Source organism: Uranotaenia lowii, chromosome 2, assembly GCF_029784155.1.
Source record: "Uranotaenia lowii strain MFRU-FL chromosome 2, ASM2978415v1, whole genome shotgun sequence".
Lineage (NCBI taxonomy): Eukaryota > Metazoa > Arthropoda > Insecta > Diptera > Culicidae > Uranotaenia > Uranotaenia lowii.
This window is the reverse complement of record NC_073692.1, coordinates 138,228,327-138,242,221: the sequence shown is the minus strand read 5'-3', so window position 1 is coordinate 138,242,221 and position 13,895 is coordinate 138,228,327. Positions and strand designations below refer to the sequence as shown.

Sequence of the window (13,895 nt, the reverse complement as noted above, 5' to 3'; positions counted from 1 at the left end):
GGATTGGAATTTATATTCATTAACATATTTTTATTTTCGAGTTTTTATGAGTAGTCTGCATGAGTTCTTTAAATTTTGTCGTAAATTTGGATATCATAGTAGTTATATAAAATATAGATAAAACTTTCGAACCGAGAATGTGATTTTTCACTCCGATTATGAATACTGATAAAGAAAACTTGTATACAACTACTAGCTGACCCGGTAAACTTCATTTTACCCGTTACTTAATAAAAAATGTGGAAAATGTTAGCAGTTCTTTAAATTCTTCGTGCTCGTGAATCAGTTTTCCCGATTCAAGTTGATTTTTATGGGAGCCCCCCTTCCATAAAAAATGAGATTTTCGAAACTATTATACAAACCATCTCTGTCCTGAAAAACCCTCGGATACCAAATTTCACGTCATTCCGACCGACCATTCATACGTGATGGTGTTACAAAGAAAACGCCTCCATTTTTATATATAAGATGATGGTATTTTAGATTTCAATGCATCAGAACTAAATATTTCCATATTCCTGTTTAGAATTTCAACAAATATTTTTTAACCCAATTTAAAATCTTAAATTTGATGCTGCAAAACAATCGAAATTTTATCTTTGAAGTAAATTTCTCGAGAAAAATTCTGCCAGTTCCGACTTTGGCTGGAATTTAATTGTGAAGCTGACAGTTGATCTCTAGAGTATGAAAAAAGATTTCCTCTGTTTTCCTCTGAATATCTTATTTTACCTTCGTAATCTTTTTGTGCACCATTTGCATGTTTAATAGATTTCTGAATTGTGATTCTTGCTACACTTTTGGTAATAAAATTTTTACGTTTGTATTTTTCAGATAATGCTAAAATGTTCATTTCCAATACTTACTTTAACACTTCAATATCTCCAATTTGGGTCTGACTGCTCATGCAATTTTCCAAATTATTCTTTTATTAAACTTTCAGCTTTGTATGGTTTTCTTCAATGATTTGTTTGTGGCTGCAATCTGTAATTAGACAACTGTGTTATGCAAAAATATAACTTGTTTTCACTTTAAACCTCTACTGCATACAAGTCCATAGATGTCATCGATGGTTTTGCACTTTTTCCAGCATAACCCAGTCCTCTAAAACAATTTAAACAATTTTTGCTTCAAAAATAAAATTAAGCAATTGAAGAACCTAGCATTTCAAAATAAATTATCCCGTTTTTTACACCATTGAAATTACAAAACTAACTAACTAAAAACTATTGAAACCCCATTTTTTTGCAAAAATTGCTTAGTTAACGCATTAGGGACCGCGAAGAATTATTAGCCGAAAAATACCGAAATTAGGCATTCTATATCTCAAAACCCGGTTGACCAAATTTTATAAAATTGGCGTCGTTAAATGATTGAATGTATTGTGTATGATATTAAAGAATAGAGTTTTATTGTTACATTTGAGTTACGCTTCCAAAGTAGCACATACGAGGCAAACGAAAAAAAAAAATTAGATATCTATCTCGTATTTGGTCCGCAATGTGTTAAAGGGTCTTAAAAGCTATTTCTGTCGATGAAATATTTTTTTCAGCGAATTTATAGTTCATGCGATAGAGGGTTAAATAAATAACATCCTTTTATTAAACAAACTGCTCCATCTACATCAAGAACAAAAATTATAGGGGCCCCTTGTAAAAATAGCTTCGGGCCCGAGGGCTTTATTCAGTCCTGTGTATAAGCCATTTTTTTCGCAAATACCAGCTGTACGATGGTTTTATCTAGGATTTTTGGCACAAATTAAAATTGTTTTTAATTGATGAACAAGATACAAAAACTCACAAATCCCAATAGATCACTTCAAAAAACCTGCTAGTATCCCTAAAAAAAATAGTTTGAGTTTATTTTTATAATATTTCTAACAGTTCAATCGAATATGCAACCCTTAAATATATCAAATATTCACAGGTTTTGACAACTTTCCGCTATAAATACTGAGATAATTTCCAATAATGATACATATTCTTCATATTGTTTGTTTTCTTGTTATCATTCATGGTTTTGTTGTTCAGGCAATTTGTTAAAAAAATATAATTGGATTTGATCATTTTTATTTGACTAGATTTTTTGACAAATTTAATTCAAATTCGAATATCAAACAAAGAACCACAAAAAATCATCGATTATTTAAAAGTAATAACACCAAAATTACTATTTAATGAACAAATGAAATTGATAAATGAACATAAAAAGTTACAAACTTATGATTTGGTAACAAATAATAAACTTGAAATCAAAATGGCTCTTAGTGTTCTGAGGTGATATTTTATAAATTCATAGTATATGGTTATAATAGATTTGCCAATTTTTTCTAAACACGTGTACGGGCAATTTTTTACAAAAGCCTGGCAAAATTCAGGAATTTGATTTCAAAATTGACAATGAAAAATCCGGGCAATATCCGAACAATTTTTGTCAAAATTCCAAAGTTACTTAATAAAAATCAAGAACAAAATTGAAAAAAAAAATCAAACCTTCCATGATTATTTTGAAAAACTTGCCCGAAAAATTAAACATCACTTTTTGTAAATTTTTTTATTTCGTTTGATTTGCCAAATAGAAGGAATAAATCCGTGTTAAATCTGGACAATGAAATCTGGGCAACCAGGCCAAGCCGAACTATTTCCAAATTTTGTATTAAAAATCCGGTAAAACCTGGATAAAATCGGGAAACCTGGCAACCTTAGGTTAGAATGTGAGTAACCTTTCAAAAAGTTTCTTGATTTTCCAGATTATGAGATGATAAATTTGAGAAAAAGTCATCTTAGATCGTTGATTTTTTTTATACCTCATTCTGTTTGGAGAAAAAATATGTTACTACTATTTATTTTATTTTTAAACTAAGCAATTGTTTTTTTTTTCATGAAAGCCAAGCGAATGTCAATAAAAAATCTAAAGAAAATCGGAGAAAAGAAGAAAAACGACCTTTTTTTAAGCTGTAACGTTAATTTAATAGAATTGACAACTGGCTGAGCTTTCCCAGCCATGCCTTAGCTTAATAAATAATTCGAAAAAATAGTTTCTCATTTTGAAGTTTGTTAAAATTTTCATCACAATATAAAAAAAAACTATTATTCTTAATGAAACTTCTTCAATGGTTTTCTTAAAGATCTATGTTGAAACTAAGGTACCAGATAAAGCATTAACAATTTAAGTAAGCATTTTAAGTAGGGGGAAGTGTTCCTAAATGGGCCTATTTGACGAAATGGCTGACTTATTCAATGCATTTTGAGGGTGATCTGCTATTGATTTAATTAATTGGTACCTAAAGTACCTCAAAATAAAAACTTGGGTGGCTTTTGACTCTTATTCAAATGTACTTAAAAAGTTAAACATATGAAGGTTCAGTAATGATTAGATAATGGAATAAAAGAGTGTTTTGTATGCCCCTATTATGTTTGTAAAATGCCTCAATCCTAATATAACAGGTTTTATAGAATAAATATATGATTTTAATCATTAAGCTCAAATTAAGTCTTTAGGAGAAAAATGAAGATCTCAAAACAGATTTGATAAAGAAATTATTATGGATGAACTGACTTCATACTTTGGCAACCCTAACTTTTGTTTTATTATATAAAATTTTTAAAGTTATAGATTTTATAAAACTTCATCTCTTTCGTATAAATAATGTAAGTGTCCAGCATTTTCAATGAAATTATACCGAAATGTTGCTTGAAAACCAAAAATTGTGCCCAAAACATAAACAGGCGCATTTAGTCTGCACGATTTGAGGTTCTTCGTTTTAGAGAACTTTTATAATAAAGTCGTTTTCTTGAAAACTGAAGGAGATTTCAACATAAAAATAACTTCAACGTGTAGATAACAGATGTCTACACATATTTGATGATATATTATTATCCTACTTAATAAGCGTATCACGGTGCTTTTATGGAAGATGTTTAAAAGAAAAAATACAGTAACTCTATTTTTTTCAGAAATGAAAAATTTAGCCTTTTCTGAATCATTTTCAGGCAAAATTAAAATATTTGGTCGGTGAGTCCTCATACGTTTTGTTTTTTTGAAGATTTGTAGTTCATATTAAGAAATTATTACCTGGAAATTTATTCCAATGCAATGGAATAGTAACTTTTTTCATGGAAAACTTATTTTTTTAATTTTTACTGAAATATTTTGTCATTCTGAAACAATAAAAAATTTCAACGCCTGGAAAAATAAGTGATTTGGACTTCCTGAAAAACTTATTTTTATGTTCATTTTATTTTAAAATTTATTATTTGGAATATCCTTGTTATTATTGATGTTATTCAAATGTAACATGAATTTATATTTATATGTGTGTATCTTGGAGAACTAATTCTGGTTAAAAAAAATGTTATGATACATGAATAAGAACAGTCCAACACAATTTGATTGGTTTCCAACAAAATACTAAGAATCTTTTTTATTTTAAATTGTTCTTTGCAATATTTCCACAATATTTGAAGGCTCTGATGCTTATGGGTACGCACTTTTCAAAACCAAAATTTAATTTGTGATGATGTCACTCGTTTACGGCATTTTTTAAAATAAATTCAAAGATAAATATTAGATTTAAACATATCTAAGAAGACCAGTTTTCAATAAAATTTTGTTAAAAGTTAAAGTACTTGCACTGAAATCTGCTTATCTTCCGCTACATAACATCTTTTTTAAATTTCTTTTTCTCATATTGATGGTGAATAAATTTTCTATTAATCATTTGAACTTCACTTTTGCTTAAGAATTGAAGTACTGCTGATATTTTCATATTCATGATCAACAGAACGATGAAAAACGATTTTTTTTTCTAGAGAAATTTCTATTTTATCGACGGTTTTGGACCTGATTTATGCTTTTTTTTCTTTTGTTTTCATGAATTTCTATGGTTTATTAAAATCAATGATTTCTATACTTTTTGCCATAATTGGAATACAATTGTAGAAGATATGATTGTTTTACTGTTACATAAATACTTCATTATGGTTCTATTTAATAATAAAGAGACCTTCAGTGTACAGTAGTATAATTAAAATAAGTAAGGGATGAACGAAATATGATGAATCCGACGCGCTGCAGGCTAGTTTGCTATCGATAATCTGCAATTCACTTTTGCCAACAATACTGATAATTTTTGTACATGTAAGATCGACAAAAACATTGAAATGCATTTTTTTAGAAGAATTCCAAATTTATCATAGTTTTAGACTAGATTCATTCATTAAATAAATTTATTTAAAAAAAAACTGTAAAATTTTATTTAAACCAATGAATTTGAGATGATTGAGATGAAAAAAAGAGATGATTTAAATAATATAGTGGGTTGGAAATCGTGGAAGCTAAGATTATTTAATTTTAACAGTAATGCTAACTCTTTGAATAAAATGGAAGAATCACAGAGTGCAGCAGAGTTACAAAACTTGAGCTAGAAAATAATAAAAATAAAAAGGTTAAAGCAAACTCCAGGCTTATAATGATAATTGTATCAAAAGACAGAAACAAGCAAAATTTAAGCTTGATTGAACTGCTGTAACGATTTGCATTGAGTCTGAAGTGCGATTGGAATTTAGAGACATTTAACTCAGGAGAAGTATAAAAACGGATTTCTCATCAAAGATGTCTTTTAACGTATCGTTAACTTTCCAAAATTCATTATCGTAATATTTTTTTCAAAGCTTAAATTAAGGCAAACGTTTCTACTTCTGAGCGCATTACGATAAGAGTCATTATAAAAAAGTTATAGCGGTTCCTAGTGTTTACTAATTTTCTTAATCATTGAGCATTTTTTCAATAAATATCCTCCAGTGTTGCCACAATCAAAAAATCTAAAAATTATGGATTCAAATGGATTCATATTATTTTAGATAATTCTAATAATTTCAGATCATTTGACCCTCTCAGACTACTGACAGGATTTGCCATCCAACTTTTAATTTTTTTTAGGATACGAAAATACTTTTTAAGCATTTTTTATGTTAAACAGTTCTGTAACTAGTTTAAAAAATAATTAAATTTTTCAAAGTTTTTAATGACATTTTTTAGTTTAATTAAAAGGTATTAAAAGTTAAATCTAAGAAAATTAGCTCCTCTGAAATTATAAAACACTTAAAAATATATTTATTTATTAAAGATTTCAAATAGAAAATTTTCAAAAAAATATTTTGTATGGGGGGTCACCGACAAAATATTTTAATTTTCGGTGAAAATGAACCGGAAGAGGCTCTACTTTCTACCTATGCAAAAATTAGCGTTACTGTATTTTTTTTCTTTAAGTCCTTCTACGAAACACACCGTGGTATACAGCCTGCTTCTTCTCTAAGCATTGTTAACGTTTAAGTAATCATTGCTTAGAGCGCTACTAGATGTTGAAAAAAGAATCACAGCGCCTGACGAGAACCACTTTTTGCTACATGAGTATCCTGTTTAAACTAACTCCACGTGGAATCGTGGAATTATGTGTCCTTTTATGCTGATACATGAAACAATAATATCGATGCTGCATAGTATTAAGGGTATAAATAATGATAGAAAATTTCAATGATGTTATGCTAGAAATCAGAAACACACCGGCAGTCATCATTTTGCGGAGTCAAACTGAAGAAACACTTCCAAACACTGTTTAGTATCGGCTCGAAGGCTTGAAGAACTGACAAAAAAACCAAAATAATGTGTCATCATTTGAAGGAAGTTTGAATCAAAGTAAATAAAATATGCTTTGGGGTCTTAAAGTCTTGCATATGAATTACAAATGATTAACATTTTGATGATTTGAAATTTTCACAGGAGTTGCCTTTATACCATTTGTACTATTTCAAAGACAAATTTTTAATTTTAATTCTCCCCTCGAAGGAAGAGTGGAGTTTAAATTATTTGCCCTCCCTGAATCATTTTTGTACTCCCCCCGAAAAAAATGCCCAAAATTCCCAAAAAAAAAAAATTATGTCCGTTGAGCGACCGCTTCCCGAAATACCATCTTGCCCAAATTTGGCATGGAACCTTGTACTGGGTAATTTTTTTTGGAAATTAATGGGATTGTTTAGTTTTATCCAAACTTGCCAGATATTTGACAACCAATTTCGGAAAAGTCCAATTAAAGCACGGATTTTGCCGAGTTTATTCATTTAATTTGCAAAAGTAACACAATCCTTACGTTTTAAACTTAATTTATTATAATTAATATTGGTTTTTCCGTCCAAAAAAATTTTTTTGAAAAATCTTTTGATCATGGGCAGTTTTTTGAAAGCATGAAATGTGATTTTAAATCTTCTTATGTGTTTTGATAACAAAGAATAATGAATGTGTTTTCTTCTTGATTTTCATAGCATAATTTTGTGGTTTTAACCATATTTGCGCGAATATCGACTGGATTTTGCGTTGAAAATATTGATTTGAAATAGAGGATTTTGCCAGTTTTTTAAAAGATAAAAGTGCCCGAAATTGCTCGGTACGAATAAGCTTAAGAAAAATTCTGGCAACCTTAACATTACATTACACAGGTTTTACACTTCTCCTACAAACTTGGGGCATTTCAACGAGAACATAACCAGTTTAAGTTAAAGTTTTATCCCCATAGGACAAAATACTGTTCCCTATATAACAGTATTTTAAAGTATAAGTGAAAGATTGATTTAAAAGAAAGCCCGCTATAAACAATTGTTAGTTTTATTTCTGTCAATACAATGATAGACTGTGGAACTAAAAAGATTCCCAAAGTTATGTTATGGGTTCAATTTTTCATCTGAATTGATGTTGATCATTGTTTTGCACGAAATTATTATTATTTATTATATATGTAATGTTCATCCAATAATTGACAGTTAAAAAGGACTCGAAAAAAAAACTATTATCCAAAAATAAGAAAATTGCGCCTTTAAGTATGCGGTGAGATTACTATAGGGTAACAGACAAACGTTTAGAATTCTTTTTCTCTGGCACTTGTAAACTGTGAAATGAAATCAAATATGTTCATAACAGTCAATGGACTTTTATCCATAGATTTTGCTTGATTCTTGCCAAAGATATGATGCAATCAAGAAAATTTAGTTTTTTTTTAACAGGTTTGGAATTACTTCAAACTTTACCTTTTTTCAATTGTTCCAATTGGTTTAAAAATATAGAATGGTTTCGATATTTGTTTTGCATTTTTTGGATCATATTTGCATTCTCAACCAAAGAGAATATGGACACATTTCTAAGCGAACAAAAAATTAGGTAACGTGGATTCTCGCTAGTGAAAAATAAAATAACTGTGTCTAAACAAAAAAGATGTGCCTAAATTTCAAATTTGAAATTTTGTCTTTTATATAGAAAAATGCAGAAAGTTTTAAATACTTTATGCTCAACATAATCAACGAGGATTCACTGTATTTGCACAGCAACCACCACGATATCGGAATGCATTCTTCTGAACTATACTAACGAGAAATCACAAACACAAGCTCAACGGAAAAGTATGCGTTTTTATCCAAAGGATGACATCCACCCTCGCTTCTCCAAAACGCACCCACACAGCCACACGCAGAATGTTCTTCGCTGCTAGGAAGCAGATAGAGATAAAACAAATCCCACCACCCACTTTTCCACCTCCCCTCGAAAGTCAGTCAGGATTGCCGAATTGCTGCTTCAGCGCATAATTTTTCCGGCTTCCACAGCATCAACACACCCCCACCCACCCGAAAAAATTGAAAGCGGCTATCCCGCGAGTGCGGAAAATCTCACTCGCAAAGCGCAAAACGTTGCCGTCGATGGCGCTGTCGGAAAACGCAATACATTTCGGGCATTTTAAAGGTTTTTCTTGTGGAAATAGTCTAATTTTGTCAAAAGTTGCCAAACTTGAGCCACCGTTTTGTTGTTCGTGCGGTTTTTCGCGAAAGAACAGTTCGGAAAAGTGTTGGAATTTGCTGGAAGGAAAAAGTGGATAAAAAACACGGGAACGTTCCTGTTGTGACAATGTGAAGATATGCATTTTTTGAGGAGGATCCAGGAAAAGTGGGATTTTGGCGAAAAGTGCATTTTGATGTGTTTTTTGGATTGAAAACAGATAACCGTGTTTTGGAGTTGAAGTGGCTTAATGTAGAATGATTTATGAAATGAAAGTGGTCCCACATGAATGTATTGAAAAGTTTTTGTAAAAATTGTAACACTTCGAAGCACAATTTACCATTAGCAATAAAATCATCGAGTGAAGTGAGACAAAAGTCTGATCCTTGTAAACCAGTGTAAGCAAATGGTTTTGATGTTTTTGGTGCGATGTTTGTACATTTGATAGCCACGCGTAAAGCAGCATAAAGTAAAATTTTCGATATAAAGTGTTTGTTGGAAAGTTCTTTGCATAAAAACATAAACATTGTGTGGCGAAGAAAAAAACGCCACTTTCAGTTTAGACACGCACCGGATAGACAAAACGGTTTGAATCCTTGAACTGACAGGCACAGATACTTGGCCAAACTGACACAAGGATAACCGGAGATAGCAGAGAGCGGGTAAACAACTACTTTCTCCCACTCATCGAAGAAAAGCGGTTTCCGCACTACCCGGCAAAAGTGTGAGGAAGCCATCTTGGAAAGTTTTACGCAATCGATGCAATCGTTCAACACATGCAGCCGCAAGGCGATATAACGAAGTGACGAAGTTATGACGACGATTTTGATACGGTGTGAGTGAATCGCCGAACGATACAATTGAAAACATTCGAGGCGATTCTATACGGATAACATTTTCATCCTCCCCCTTTCGGGTGGAGTTAGGAAATGTGATGATATCCGTTGTTTTGATTGCTGTGATACCATGTCAAATTGCCTTCGGCTTTTGTTTGTTTCCAGATAAATAAACAGATTTTCCGTCAAACACAATATAGGGTACATTCGAGTAAAATGTTTGTTATTGATATCAGAGAAAAATATTTGAAACCTTGATATTTTTTGATATCACATTAAAAAACTGCATGAAATTTGTAGAAATAAATTGATAGAGGAAAATTAACATTTTCATAAATTTTTAATCTTGAAAAATTTGAACATAACGACAAAAAACTAAGGACTCCAAAATTAAAAAATATATATTGTTTACCGTTTTTTTTTAAAGCGAACACAAACACATATAGGATCACAATGAAACTTGACGTTTCCTCGAAGAGATTCTTTTAACTTAACACTAAGCGTACAACTTTCGAGGATATGATGGCTAGCAACCTACGAATGCTAAAACCACCAACCCAAAGAATGGGTATTATAAATGCCGTGACCGGGAATTGATTTCATGACCGTTGGCATAGAAGACTTGAACGATATCCTCTAGGCCACGGGTGGCGGCCGTTTTTTTTTAAATAAATTTATCAATTCACATTCAGCACAAATAAATTCACCCTCAAAATAAAAGGAATTGCAATTTTTTTTAATCATCAAAAAACATTTGTCAATAAAAATTTTATAAAAATTCCTGCTAAATTAAGGCAGCCAGATTGCTCGGTTTCATCCAGGTTTGTCCGTTATTGAATACAGATTTAGGGAACAGTACTATAGGAAGTTGGGCTGCTTGTAATTTTTCTCAGAGGCATTTGAATTAAAAAAATTGAAGTTCAATAAATTCATGAAATTTTTAATTATGCATCCTTTCTTTATTATGGACGTTTTTTTAAGGTCCAGATAGAAAAACTCCCTTATGAGATTAAGGGTATGGTTACCACATTTAGCAATGAACAAAGGTACCTTTATATCATTTTTGGAAGACGAGTTGAAGTTTTTTTTTTAACCGAGATTTTCATTGTCTGGGATGATTCATGCCTAGAAAAGTTGAAGGTTACTGAAAATACAATAAAACCGTTGAATATACAAGAAAATTCAACGCCATCTTGAAAATTTTTACCTTTGAGTGCAAATATTAAAAAAAAGAACATCTGGTATTCCAAACCAGAGAGTTTATTTAAATATCCTCATTGAAACTTTCTTTATTTCCTTTGGTTCCCAACCAATTTTTTTTCAAGTTACAATTTTAGTTTCGATAACCTCGTAATGTAACTGAAATAATTTTTACAGAAATTTTTCTACTACAATAACTCATTTCTACGTTATTAAAAATTGGAAGGTAAATAAAAAAATATACTTTGGAATAATCAGTTTTCAATACTTCTAATTATATCTACTCAGTGCCTAAGTAAGCTGAAGTAAGAAGCTATATGTTGCACATTTGAATATATTTTTTGAGGATCAAACCAACAAAAAATGTAGAAAAAAAAGGTATAACCATACTTTTCAATCAATCAAACATCAACATTATTTCAGTCACAGTAGAAAAAAATTTAAAAGCCCATTGTTAATGAAAACAAGAGAGAAATATCGATTTAAGTAAGTAGTGTCAAATTGACACACATAGAACAACGATTTGAAAAAGTTGACACATATGGACATATTTTTTTTTTATTTACTTCCTCAAGGTTGTGTAGCTTTGAAAAGTGATGAATCTTAACGACACTATTCGAATAATTTGGTTTACCAAAAATTACTTAATTATCAAATAATGCATAAAAATCACTTTATTTTAAATAACACTGATGAGTTCTTTTCTCTATAGTTTTTAATTATTTCCAGTTTTTGCGTTCTATTGTGTTATTTTATCATTTAGTTTCGTTTGATTTTTTTTTTAATTTTAATCGTATTTGATGATTTATCAGAAACTCTGATCATTTCAGAAATACTAAAACTCAGAGTAACTAAGTTTATTAAAATTATTTCCCTTATTTTAATAGCTCGATTTTTTTTCAGATGAAAATAGTTCTAGTGAACTGCAGGTTCACGAAAGCTCTATAAATTATGCAGAAAAGATTAAAAGGATCATCGATCTTAACTCCGGCGATTAAGATCACTTTTTCATGCGTTTGACAAATGCAGCCCTCAGAGCCAAAGAGGCAGGCTCGTGCGAAAGACCCGTCCATGTGGGGGCTTTCAAATTTGAAATTCAGTCAACAATAACAATAATACCAAAAATACACAATAAATAAGGAAATTGACACACAACCTCAAAAAATAAAAAAAAAATAATGACTTAATAAATCAAAATTTTCAAAATAGGGCTTGTGGTAAAGCTCAGTTGGCAAGTCAGTTGCTTTTTGAGCAGATGTCCGTGAGTTCGAGCCCAAGAGTAAACATCGATCGCTGTTGTACCGGATAAGTTTTTCAGTGACTGTCCGCCAACTGCATCGTTGATATAGGTAGCGAATGACATAAAGATGTTAAAACGACTATAATCGAAACAAAAAAAAATTCAAAACTAATCAAAATTAATGCTTCAATCTAATGCTATTTCCAGTAAATTATTGATAAATTTTTCAAAATGATGTTCTTTATTCTGAACTAAAAATTCGTTTTAAAAATTAATTACAAGCAGGCTTGTTTTCAAATTTGAAATCAATATTTCCGAAACACCTGAAAGAGAATGCAAATAAAATTTTGAATGCATAGAAAAAGAACACATGAAATAGATTTTAGATTTTAGAATAAAAAATCCAATTTCTCAAACAATTTTCAGATAGTAGTAAAAGTTAACCATGATTAAAAATAGTTAGAAAAATGATAATAATTGTTTAATTATTACAAATCTTATTTAACATCCCTTTTTTCATAACCTATTGAAGGATTGACTAAAACATTCCGCTGTAGTATCTTGAAATTGAAAAAAAAATATTCACTAGTTGAAATTCTCAATTTTAAAAATTTTTGGAACCTAGGAGAATTTAATTGGTGATAATTGAATTTATTTTTGATAAAAATAATGAAATGATTAATTTTATTTCAAGACTGCCAGTAATCAAAGTCAAAGATAAATCCCTTTTCTTCATTAAAATCCTTCCAGTAATCGAAATAAAAGGCTTATAACTTAACTTTATATATTTATTATTCAACATTTTCAACTATTCTGATGAATTACAGATAATGAAAGGTTAAATAAGAAACTGATAAAATAAAAATATGTATAATAAATTCCAAGTTTTATTGTAAATATTGAAAGTACAAAGATAATATAAATTAAGTAAACATTACGCATTAAATTTAAAATTTTAGTTGCTACTTCGAATCCATTTTCTGAAGATAAATAAAAAATAATGATCTATTGAAAAACATGATTTAATGTGATGAAAATCTAAGAATGGTATAATAATTTTCCATCGAAGGTTTTAAAGTTTGAAAGTTCAAGCTTTGAATTTTGGAAAATCAATTTTTTTAGAAATAATGTAGAAGATACTATGTTTTAGACTTTGTTTTGCTAATTCTGATGACCATCGTGAGTCATAAAACAAAACATGGCATCCAAACTATAGATGTATAAAATTTATATACGATGAATCGATTTTGTAGTTAAAATGGTTGCTTTTCCAAATTCTGAACTTGTTTGGTTACACTTATTAATGAATAGGATGATTAAAGCGCCTTGGAGCCTAGGATGATTAAAGACTAATGTTCGAGTAAAATTTCTGACTTTCTTGCTTACACTTTTTACACATTTTATGGTCAAACAATTTCTCTTTACTATTTCGGAAATTGTACTTTGAAAAAAAATCCATAAAGGGGGTTAAACCCCTTAACTCTCCCCCCGTTCGCAAGGTGTCTTGCAAAGAGGTATAAGTGCAAAAATATTCGATTTTTAATTAATAGTGCCAAACAGTTTTTCAGATATCAAACTATATCTAAATGTTGATTTTTTTCAGATTTATAACTTTAACTTTCCAAAATAAAAGCATTATAAAAAATGTATAAAAAATTGCCAAAAACAATCAACTAAAATCCAGCTATCTCGGAATAAGCTATAATGCCCTTATGCGTTTTTGGCTTCAAGCGCCTCAAATGATTTTTAATACTGTCTAGAATCTTATATTTGTATTAAGAATATTCATAGAGATAATTTAAGGA

The 13,895-nt window shown here is 30.0% G+C and overlaps 1 protein-coding gene across 3 annotated transcripts in view; it reads left to right on the top strand.

Moving 5' to 3' along the window:
• LOC129749663 (probable nuclear hormone receptor HR3) overlaps positions 1-13,895 on the top strand; it is a 554,515-nt gene that overhangs the window by 25,152 nt on the left and 515,468 nt on the right. The window contains exon 1 of one of the 3 annotated variants that reach the window (XM_055744701.1): positions 8,711-9,212. The exons of 1 other annotated variant lie outside the window; for it this stretch is intronic. The gene's annotated coding sequence lies outside the window, so the exon portion shown is untranslated. Of the gene's footprint in view, positions 1-8,710; positions 9,648-13,895 lie in introns of those variants that run through there. One more of the 3 variants, XM_055744699.1, reaches the window with a different exon arrangement.